General features: G+C 44.9%; 1 protein-coding gene and 1 pseudogene across 1 annotated transcript in view; both read right to left on the bottom strand.

Annotated features, from left to right (window-relative positions):
• The window catches only part of LOC124722223 (nose resistant to fluoxetine protein 6-like), a 157,313-nt gene that overhangs the window by 123,254 nt on the left and 21,486 nt on the right, over positions 1-12,573 (bottom strand). The window lies entirely within an intron of this gene.
• Positions 6,292-6,409, bottom strand: LOC124723605 (annotated as a pseudogene).

Below are 12,573 nucleotides of genomic sequence, written 5' to 3'. Positions count from 1 at the left end.
CTTAAGATGCTGCTAGTGTTTGCCACTCTGGTTAGCATCCACTCCTGGGACTTCTGCACTGGTTTCTGTTGTAACAGTGTTATTCATGCTTTTTCTAACTCTAGAACTAGCCTCCAGTGTATCAGTAAGTCCTGTCTGAAATAAACAACTATTTCAAAACCCTATTTTTTCAAGAGTCTACACAACGAGTACCCTACCAAGTCTCACCATCTGAATTTCTAGTAAATGCCTGTACCAGTGTTGGCTCAGACATAAGAAAACAATCAAACGACTTCACTGTGAATTGTCCTTCTGCCTTCTGCTCTGTACCCCTTGGGAACGCAGATCGACCAGTAACCCTTTTCTCCCTCTCCCACATATGTCAGGAAAAGACAACCTTAAGAACAAAAGTTCGCTGTTTTGTTGGGGTTTTACGCCCCGTAGAAGTCGAAGTCTCTAGCGACGAATTAGCAGCTCATACCGACAAGGGTGCACGAAGAAATCCCCCGAGCCATAATGATGATGACGCGTATTCGTCACTCCACTGTGATGTTTCTGACGGTACGGATCTCCTGCAGTCTCGTATTAGTACAGGACGTGTCAAAAAGCATCGTCCGATTTAAAAAAGAAATCATAACTATAACGTTATTTGAGATATGTGCGTGAACAACGTACTGTTAGAAAGAGCAAACTCTCGAGTTTTACATGCTTCCCGCTAGGTAGCAGCAGTGTGCACCCACTTCAGATCTAGTAAAAATGGTGTCGGTGTAACAGAAAGCGTGTTTGTTCTACGTTTTGCGCAGTGCGGGCCAGTATAACTGTTCAGCGTGACTTTCGTATAAGGTATGGTGTAGATCCTCATACAGCACAGAGCATTAAACTATGACATGAAAAATTCCGAGAAACAAATTGTTTGTGTAAAGGCAAATCTCCGGGCCGTCCGCGAGGATCTGACACAGACACCAAACGCATCCGTCATAGTTTCACAAGAAGTCCGCAGAAATCCGTTCGCTGTGCAGCTCGACAGCTCAACATGCGCCCCCCCCCCCCCCCCCCCGATATCCATCTGGCGTGCGTTGTGTCGAAGTGTACACTTGAAACCATACAAAATTCAGCTACTGCAAGCTCTTCGTGAATGTGACGAACAACAACGTGTGGAGTTTCATTCTTGGCAAGGTGGAGGATGACAGTTTTCTTCCACGCTTGGTGTTTAGCGACGAGGCAGCATTACATTTAAATGGAAAGGTGGACCGTCATAATGTGAGAACATGGGGTACGGAATAACCACATGAAGTTGTACAACATGAGATGGACTCTCCAGAATTTAATGTGTTTTGTGGAGATTCACAGGAAAAGGTGTATGGTCCATTTTTCTTGGCCGAGGACTCTGTTACAGGAAGCACATATCTCGATATGCTTGAGAACTTTCTTTTCTCGCAGTTGGAGACTGATTCGAACGACTTCATTTACCAACAGGATGGGGTGTCTCCACACTGGCATCTGGAAATGCAGGAATTTTTAAATCAAAGGATTACTGAACGATGGATCGGTCGCACTGGACCAAATGATTCAGCCTTACATTACTGACCTCCATGGTCACCGGACCTGACTATATGTTATTATTTCCTGTAGGGGTTCGGGGTTCATAAAAGACTGTTCATGTGCCTGCGTTACCAATAGCAATGAATGAACTGAGACATCGCACAACAGCAGCTGTGGAAGCTGTAACTCAAGACTTGCTCACTGTGGTGTGGGAACAATTTGAATACCCACTGACACATGCCGTGCATCTCAAGGGGGAGCATATTGAACACCTATGAAAAGGCGTGAAATAAAACTTTATGAGTTTCACATTCATCAAAAAATAAATTAATTGTATATGTTTATTAGTTTCAGAAATATAGACGTGCCAAATCGGACGGTTCTTTTTGGTACATCCTGTATTATAGAAATCACTGTAGTTTCACTACAAAAGATGTAGGAGAATTACGGAAATCTAATGTAAGTTAGTTGGGTCAGGGTTTAGAACTGTTTACACTCCTCAGTCACTTAGATAAAGGCCGTGACAAGATTGCGAGAGCAAGAGCAGATGTGAAATACTTCTTGACTTTCTGCAAACAGCTGAGTCATGTAACGAGTAAGATGTGCACTAACACCTGTAGCTGGTTCTACACGCCGCTCTCGCGGCAAACATTTGCAGAGAGCAGAGGAAGTTGCAGAAACGAGGCGAACCACGTATTAGTAGCGGAGCCGGAATGTCGAAGAACGGCAGAGAACTGGGGTAACTCTTTACGTAATTCGGCGCAAGTGAGTCCGGCAAACGTGCCACTAGTACGCCTGACCGAGATATGGTCCAGTGCGAACCTCGCTGCTGTCCTGTCAAGTTTCACTTTCCTTAGCTCTCTCAGATTCTGAGACTTCATAAAGCTGTATTACACACTTTTAGTTTCCGCGTTCGCTCCCTGATGTTACCAATGGAACACTTTATTGAAGCACGAGTACACGTTTATTCTTAGATATGTATTTCGTACATCGGCACGTCCGCTATTTCTCAACAACCGTTTCTCAAGTTAAGACAAGTTTATTAACGTGTAATACTAAAGAACCTCGAAGCTTTCGTTATGCCGATGCAGCAGCTAATACACTGAAGCGCCAAAGAAACTGGTATACGCATGCTTATTCAAATACAGACCTATATTAACAGGCAGAATACGACGCTGCTGTCGGCAACGCCTATATAAGATAACAAGTGTCTGTCGCAGCTCTTAGGTCGGTTACTGCTGCTACAATGGCAGGTTATCAAGATTTAAGTGAGTTTGAACGTGGTGTTATAGTCAGTGCATGAGCGATGGGACACAGCATCTCTGAGATAGCGATGAAGTGGGGATTTTCCCGTACAACCATTTTGCGAGTGTACCGTGAATATCAGGAATCCGGTAAAACATCGAATCTCCGACATCGCTGCGGCCGGAAAAGGATCCTGCAAGAACGGGCCCAACGATGACTAAAGAGAATCATTCATTGTGACAGAAGTGCAACCCTTCCGCAAATTGCTGCAGATTTCAATGCTGGGCCATCAACAAGTGCCAACGTGCGAACCGTTCAAGAAAGTATGATCGATATGGGCTTCCGGAGCCGAAGTCCCACTCGTGTACCCGTGATGACTTGACGACACAAAGCTTTACAACTCACTTGGGCACGTCAACACCGACATTGGACTGTAGATGACTGTAAATATATTGCCTAGTCGGACGAGACTCGCTTCAAATTGTATCGAGCGGATGGATGTGTACGGGTATGGAGACAATCTCATGAATCCATGGACGCTGCATGTCAGCAGGGGACTGTTCAAGTTGGTGGAAGCTCTATAATGGTATGGGATATGTTCAGCTGGAGTGATATGGGACTCCTAATGCGTCTAAATACTACTCTGACAGGTGACACGTACGTTAGCATCCTGTCTGATCACCTGCATCCATTCATGTCCATTGTGCATTCCGACGTACTTGGGCAATTCCAGCTGCACAATACGACACACAAAACGTCCACAATTGATACTGAGTGGCTCTAGGAACACTCTTCCGAGGTTAAACACTTCCGCTGACCACCAAACTCCGCAGACATGAACATTATTGAGCATATCTGGGATGTCTTGCAACGTGCTTTTCAGAAGAGATCTCCACCCCCTCGTACTCCTACGGATTTATGGACAGTCTTGCAGGATTCATGGTGTCAATTCCTTCCAGCACTGCTTCAGACATTAGTCGAGTCCATTCCACGTCATTTTGCGGCACCTCGTCGTGCTCGGTGGGTCCCTACACGATATTAGGCAGGTGTACTAGTTTCTTTGATTCTTCGGTGTATTTTAGGTCTACAATTTCGCTTCCGCCGTTTCGCAATTGATGGCAGTAAAGGTGTATGTTGGTGCAGGTGGTAGGTCGTAAGTACCATACAGTAAGCTTAGGCATTTGTAAACGTAAAGCCATCAAAATATTATTTGATTTGTGATTACATCATAAAGTTATTCTCGATTGACTATATCAACTCCTGATTTGCGGGAAGTTTTAATTGTTTGCTATAACATGAAGAAATCGGCGGCTGAGGCTCATAAAATGCTGCGTAAGACCTATGGTGAGGCACCTGATAGTGAAACAAAGTGCAGAGGATGGCTTCAAAGTTTCACGAACGGTGATTTTGACGTCGAGGACCGGCATGGTGGTACAAGAAAGAAGGTTTTTGAATCTACTGAAAACGAAGGGTACAATCACAGGAGATTGTTGTCGACAGCAGTTGATGCGTTTGAGCCGAGCACTGAAAGATACAGGACAACTTAGAAAAAAATTTCTGATTGGTGTGATGAATGGCGGATAGCTATAAACGTGGAAAAATGTAAGTTAATGCGGGTGAGTAGGAAGAACAAACCTGCAACGTTCGTATACCGTATTACTAGTGTCCTGCTTGATACAGTCAAGTCGTTTAATTATTTGGACTTAACGTTTGCAGGGCTGTATGAAATAGAACGAGCATGTAAGAACTTTGGTATGGAAGGCGAATGGTCGACTTCGGTTTATTGGGAGAATTTTAGCAAACGGTGGTTCACCTGTAAAGGAAACTGCATATAGGAAATCGGGACATGGTCGGATTGAAGGTATACATTGAAGCAGTCCAGAGGCGAGTTGCTAGATTTGTTTCCGGTAGGTTCGAACAACTCGTAAATGTTACGCAGTTGCTTCGGTAACTCAAATGGGAATCCCTGGAGGGAAAGCGACTATCTTTTCGAGATGTACTATTGAGAAAATTTAGAGAACCGGCATTTGCACTGAGTACCGAACGATTCTAATGCCGCCAACATACGTACGGGACAAGGATACGAGAAATTAGGACTCATACGGAGGGTTATAGACAGACATTTTTTCCTCGCTATATTTGCGAGTGGACCAGGAAAGGAAATGACTAATAGTGGTACAAGGTACCATCCACCACGCACCGTTCGTGGCTTGCGGAGTATCGGTGTAGATGTAGAAGACAAAAGGGCCACAATACAGCCGGCCGCTGTGGTCGAGAGGTTCTAGGCTCTTCAATCCGGAACCGCGCTGCTGCTACGATCGCAGGTTCGAATCCTGCCTCGGGCATGGATGTTTGTGATGTCCTTAGTTTAGTTAGGTTTTAGTAGTTTTAAGTCTAGGAGACTGATGACCTCAGATGTTAAGTCCCATAGTGCTTAGAGCCATTTGAACCATTTATTTCCACAATACAGCGATAGACATGAAAAGGTGATTTTGCAGCATGACCGTGTTCGACACCATGTCTCAAAACCTGTCAAACATATTCGGAAACGTTGAAATGAAAGTCCTATCTCCAGACATTGATCCCTCTGACTACTACCTTTTTCGATCAGTGGGACACGGCTTGGTTGACTCGTACTTCCGCTCATATGAACAAGTGAAAACTTGGATCGATTCATGGATCTCCTCAGAAAGCGTCCAGTTCTTCCGTCGTGGAGTTCGTATGCTGCCCAGTGCGATAAAGTACCAGCGATGGCCAACACTTTGAATCGTAAATTTGTAGTAACTTTTTCACAATGAAGCCCCCAACTTCGAGAAAAAACGGTGGAAGCAAAGTTGTCGACCTTATAAACAGTAATTTCGTCTCGAAAAGATAGAAACATTGGCTGACGCAGTTGTGTGGTTTTGTAGAGTTAAATTTCCGTTATTTTCTTTTTTGTCCCTCTTAATCCATGGGTCGGTTTATAAACAGCTCAAGATTCACGCGACGGCAGCCTGTTTGCCAAACATCATACAGCGAAATTTACTCTCATATAAAGTTGAATGAGAGGCTACTACAAAGTAGCTTGTAGCACACCATCAAGTGGTGACGCGTCGTGGCGCTCCCAGTGACATGCCGGATGTGTTGAGCAGCCGTTCTGATCTACGTCCGCGCAAATGCCGTCCACAGCTCCCGGAGATCGATTGCAGCAGGCTCAAAGTCACATATATTTCGCCTGATATTGTGAAAGAAGTTCTCTGTAGGATTGAAGTTCGGAGACGTGGAGGCCACGCAAGCACCCGCACGTCCATGAAATGTTCATCAAACAAGTCTCATACTCCGTCCGAACAGGCCTTGGACGGCTCAACAGTACCGACCGGCCGCCGTGTCATCCTCAGACCACTGGCGTCACTGGATGCGAATATGGAGGGGCATGTAGTCAGCACACCGCTCTCCCGGCCGTATTTCAGTTTACGAGACCGGAGCCGCTACTTCTGAATGAAGTAGCTCCTCAGTTTGCCTCACAAGGGCCGAGTGCACCCCGCTTGCCAACAGCGCTCGGCTGAACGGATGGTCACCCTTCCAAGTGCTAGCCCAGCCCGACAGCACTTAACTTCGGTGATCTGACGGGAACCGGTGTTACCACTGCGGCAAGGCCGTTGGCTCAGACAAGTCTCATGCAGAAGATTAAAACTGAGTGCCGCACTGGTACTCTAAACCGGGATCTTAACTTTCGCGGGCAACGTTCTTAGCGACTGAGCTATCAAAGCGTGACTTACGACTCCCTCACGGCTTTATATCCTCCACTATCTCTCTTCTACGTTCCAAATTTCGCAAAATCTGTGCGGGCAAGTTTCAATCTGCCAGAAAGGTTCATAACAACTGACAATCCGCTGCAGAGTGAAAGATTCATTCTGGAATTCTGAAACACATAAGAAGCGATGGGATGGGGCAATGTATTGTTCCTCAGCTCGGGTAACGGTGTCCTGTTAGCAAACAGAAGTTTTCGAAATAAATCTACTTTGTCATCGGCGTGTTTAAACGTGCACCACGACTTGTCAGTCGAGGCGACTTTTTTCCATTTTTTGGGGCTCCATTGACTGTTTGCCTGCACCAGTTCTAATCCCCATGCCTGGTGACGGGCGATGAGCAAAGTTAAAAGTGTGGGCTGTTGGATTCTGTTCCCCACAAACAGGAGTATTTCTGGATGGCTTGGCTGTTCAGTTTATTGTTGTCCTTCACTGAGCTGGTCAATAATTTGATGCACTATTGTACTTCTATCTACTCTTACAATCGGCGGTGGGCGACGTTGTCCAAGAAAATGAAATATTCTATGCGTCGTAAGTCCATGATTTAGCCGCGTTCAAATTCGTTGATGCTGCGCTTAACGTCTTACGTTACGATGACGAGCGGCACAAGTTGTGACGACAACCCAATCACCGAGCGAGGTGGCGCAGTGGTTAGCACATTGCACTCGCATTCAGGAGGACGACGGTTCAAACCCGCGTCCGACCGTCCTGATTTAGGTTCTCCGTGATTTCCTAAATCGCTTCAGGCAAATTCTGGGATGGTTCCTTTAAAAGGGTACGACCGACTTCCTTATCCATCCTCCCCTAATCCGACGGGACCAATGATCTCGCCGTTTGTCCCCCCCCCCCCAACCAACCAACCGACAACCGATTCAATTACGCAAACTGAGATCCATTCGCAATTTGTGCAAGAGCGCCCAGTTTCCAACACAGCACGCATTTCTAATTCACTATTTCTTGAGTGTCTGTTGTGCACATTCGACCACAATATAGGGTGATTACGATATTAAGATATCGTAATTCTGTTTTCACGAAAATAAATTGTGTAAAAGTCCTCGCTAAGAGATAGTATCTTTTAATACGTATGTTGCTTACAGAGACATCGGTACCAGTCTCAATTTTTCGAATGGAACTATATTACTTCCTGCTGCTAATATCGTAGTACTAAAGAGGGGAATTAACACCGACTACGCCGCGCGGGATTGGCCGAGCGGTCTAGGGCGCTGCAAAAAAAATGGTTCAAATGGCTCTGAGCACTATGGGACTTAACTACTGTGGTCATCAGTCCCCTAGAACTTAGAACTACTTAAACCTAACTAACCTAAGGACATCACACACACCCATGCCCGAGGCAGGATTCGAACCTGCGACCGTAGCAGTCGCGCGGTTCCGGACTGCGCGCCTAGAACCGCTAGACCACCGCGGCCGGCTAAGGCACTGCAGTCATGGACTGTGAGGCTGGTCACGGCGGAGGTTTGAGTCCTCCCTCGGGCATGGGTGTGTGTATGTGTTTGTCCTTAGGTTAATTAGTGTGTAAGCTTAGGGACTGATGACCTTAGCTGTTAAGTCCCATAAGATTTCACACACATTTCTGAAAACCGTCTACTGTCTTCTGCAATGTAGAGTCAGGCTAATGGGGCGCTCCAGTTTCACACAGCGAAGATAGCCTAGTTACAAAAGCGGAGTAAGAGAAATGTTTAATTTAAAACTGATATTATCACATTTGGATATATTCCTTGAATGGACACACCAACTGGAAGGCAAATAACGCAGCATCTAAGAATGATTCACCAGTTAAAAACGGTAGCAGTTCTGCTCTTGTTTCTTCCAGAGTCGTGAAAGAAACGTGCACGTCAAACATTCATGCATATGTAAAATAGGGATTTGAGATTGTTAAATAATAAATTTTCGTCATGAGTTTAATATCAAGATAAACACTTACATTGCAAAATTACATCAGTAACATAAAAAAAAGGGAATTGCAAAAGAATTTGGTCACGAACATTTCCTTCACATTTCATTTGTGTCATTGATTGTTCGAAATTACCATCGAATTAAGATACTTTAAACGGTCACGGAAAGATTGTAGGTGAACAGCTTAGCTGAATAAATACTAGGACACATAAGGATAGCTGCAAATAACATTATTCAGGACAATGATGAAATACCAAAGATAAAATATTAGAAGTAATGGCTGCACCAATATGAAAACCTCACCACGGCTTTTGGAGGCCAGATATAGCATTGCGAGTTGCATAAAACGACATCTGTAGTGGCAGCTGAATCATAGTGTAAGATACGTGTCCTTGTATCACTTTGACTACAGTCGTACTACAGCGATCATTTTCACTTTCTTGGTGGGTGAAATGGTGGTGAGTGAAAACACAAGCTTGACATCTAAATACTTCAACACTCGTATTTTCGAAGTGAAAAGAACGCAGTGTTCTCACCTCTCATGGATATATGATTATTAAGAACGTTAGCGGAACGCAGTCTTTAAGAACCGCCGTAGGACATGTGCACCTAACGGGAAATGCAGATGGACTGCTGCGGTTAGTACCGTACCGCAGTCAGGACACATCCAGGCCGGAGTCATAAACTAACTGCCAAGGCTTGTGCCGTCGTCATTTAAGACCTCACAATGAGTAACGTTATTTAGTACTAGCATAAATCACTGTGCGTGTCAGCCTTACAAAAAGACAGGTTATGGTCTGACGCCCCTTCTACAAAGGGGTCATAAGAGACGGAGCACTAGATTAGTTGGCTACGGATGGTGAAGTAAATCAGCCGTGATGTTGTTGAAGGAAATAGCCAAGAATCCACCTGCAGTAGTTTAGGGAAACCACGGATAATGTAGGGTAAGATGAGCGAACGGAAATATAAAACGCCGAACGTTCCGAACACGTGTCAGTCTAACCAGTGTGTCATTATATTTGCTCCCGTTTCACAAAACTTGCTTTCTTTAGAACGCAAAAGAGACTTTCATTATACAGTGAACGTGGTTTGAAGGAGCATATCAGACACTAAGATGCGATTACCCATATATCGACGTAATTGCTATTACATATACCACATGTACATATTAGATTTATAGTCGTTAGATTTATAGTCGCAAATGGAGAAATGCGTGATGGAAATTAGTAAGAGGAACATGAAAATAAACAAACCGATCAGGAGATATTCTGGAGTAGAGAATGTGCTCATGACCGAAAATTAAAAAGGAATCGCGCTGGAAATGTAGATCGGCGAATGAACGGTATATGGTGCAAGGAAGTTATTTACTAAGACTTTAACAGACGAGAAAAGGTCGTCGCTATAATGTAATGGCATATAACAGCTGACATTAAAAAACGTTCAGGAGCAACATGGGTGCATGTAACATAAGATCGTAATGCACGCAATAGTCTACAGGAGGTGGACTTCAAATGGTATCATGATGACGCAAATGTCTTCCCAACTTTGTCTATGGTTCGTCTCAATGTGTTGCTGTACTTATTGTTTTCACAGACACGAAGCTATTCTTTCTGTCTCAGAAGACAACCTTCGCAAATAGCTGAAGAAACTGTTTCCCTACCCAGTCAGCAGTAGGTCTGTCGATTGCCTACACTCCTCATTGAGTCTGTGTGGAAGGTTATTATAATATTTCTAAAATGTTAGTGCTGATGTATACGAGAAGCGGGTTTCAGACAACCACGTGGCCCTCCTGATATTCTTTTCCGTGGTTCTCTGAATCACTTTAGAAGATATTCCTCTAAGAAAGCACCACGATTAATTTCGATCCTTATTCTTCTCCATCCGAACAAATGATTCGTGTTTGATGTCCACAGTATGGACCAGGTGATCTTCCTTCCATGCTACTCCAGCTGCATACTAGAACAGCATTTGAACTCAGCCTCTTTCATAGTCACTTCAGCGCTACTAAACTCTGAAACAACCTCACGGCCCAGAAGGAAATCGTATGCTATCTCACTCCTGCTTTTCCAGCTGCATACATGGGAACTACTCCCTGTGTATGCATGTTGCGGTTCAAGCAAGCGTGAACATAGTTTTAGGTTGTTCTTCCCTTCCCCGTCCTCTCCCAAAGTCTCCGTGTGGAGTAACTGGCGCCTTACGTTTATTACAACTACCAGATTCATAAGTCGAAGTCATAAAATTCAGACCCGGGTAAAATTTTCAATTTTTTTCACACATGTGGCGCACTGTGCTATCTGAAAGAGGAAGTTAGAATAAGCTCTCTATTGATCCAGCTGGAAAGCATGTTAAAAGAAACATGACCATTCTTTGATTAAAACAGTCTCACAACAAATAAGAAATGAACAATGAACAAAAGGAACTTAACCCTCCTGCTAGTGCTGTAGCACCTACATTTATAATAAAGCCATATCTTGGTGTAATAGTTAATTCACTACTGGCCATTAAAATTGCTACACCACGAAGATGACGTGCTACAGACGCGAAATTTAACCGACAGGTAGAAGATGCTGTGATATGCAAATGATTAGCTTTTCAGAGCATTCACACAAGGTTGGCGCCGGTGGAGACACCTACAACGTTCTGACATGAGGAAAGTTTCCAACCGATTTCTCATACACAAACAGCAGTTGACCGGCGTTACCTGCTGGAACGTTGCTGTGATGCCTCGTGTAAGGAGGAGAAATGCGGACCATCACGTTTCCGACTTTGATGAACGTCGGATTGTAGCCTATCGCGATTGCGGTTTATCGTATCGCGACATTGCTGCTCGCGTTGGTCGAGATCCAATGACTGTTAGCAGAATATGGAATCGGTGGGTTCAGGAGGGTAATACGGAACGCCGTGCTGGATCCCAACGGCCTCGTATCACTAGCAGCCGAGATGACAGGCATCTTATCCGCATGGCTGTAACGGATCGTGCAGCTACGTCTCGATTCCTGAGTCAACAGATGGGGACGTTTGCAAGACAACAACCATCTGCATGAACAGTTCGACGACGTTTGCAGCAGCATGGACTATCAGCTCGTAGACCATAGCTGCGGTTACCCTTGACGCTACATCAGAGACAGGAGCGCCTGCGATGGTGTTCTCAACGACGAACTTGGGTGCACTAATGGCAAAACGTCATTTTTTGGGATGAGTCCAGATTCTCTTTACAGCATCATGATGGTCGCATCCGTGTTTGGCGACATCGCGGTCAACGCACATTGGAAGCGTGCATTCGTCATCGCCATACTGGCGTATCACGCGGCTTGATGGTATGGGCTGCCATTGGTTATACGTCTCGCTCACCTCCTGTTCGCACTGACGGCACTCTGAACAGTGGACGTTACATTTCAGATGTGGTACAACCCGTGGCTCTACCCTTCATTCGATCCCTGCGAAAGCCTACATTTCAGCAGGATAATGTTGCAGGTCCTGTACGGGCCTTTCTGGATACAGAAAATGTTCGACTGCTGCCCTGGCCAGCACATTCTCCAGATCTCTCACCAACTGAAAGCGTCTGGTCAATGGTGGCCGAGCAACTGGCTCGTCACAATCCGCCAGTCACTACTCTTGATGAACTGTGGTATCGTATTGAAGCTGCATGGGCAGCTGTACCTGTACGCGCAATCCAAGCTCTGTTTGACTCAATGCCCAGGCGTATCAAAGCCGTTATTACGGCCAGAGGTGGATGTTCTGGGTACTGATTTCTCAGGATCTATGCACCCAAATAGCGTGAAAATGTAATCAGATGTCAGTTCTAGTATAATATATTTGTCCAAAGAATACTCGTTTATCATCTGCATTCCTTCTTGGTGTAGCAATTTTAATGGCCAGTAGTGTACAGTAGCTAGGCTATTCACAAACACAAACATAAGAATCAGCTTCACACTCCTCTAACAACCTATGGAGTAGACTCGTTCACAATATGAACTCCACTTGCACGAATCTGGACGCATCTGGTATCTATAATTTTATATAGGCCAGACTACCAGAAACATCAAGACTCGGTTTAAAGACCATATGGACAGGCTCGAGAAATACACTATAATATCAAAAGTAT

The sequence above is a fragment of the Schistocerca piceifrons genome, chromosome X, assembly GCF_021461385.2.
Source record: "Schistocerca piceifrons isolate TAMUIC-IGC-003096 chromosome X, iqSchPice1.1, whole genome shotgun sequence".
Classification (NCBI taxonomy): Eukaryota; Metazoa; Arthropoda; class Insecta; order Orthoptera; family Acrididae; genus Schistocerca; species Schistocerca piceifrons.
This window is presented reverse-complemented; position numbering and strand designations above follow the sequence as displayed.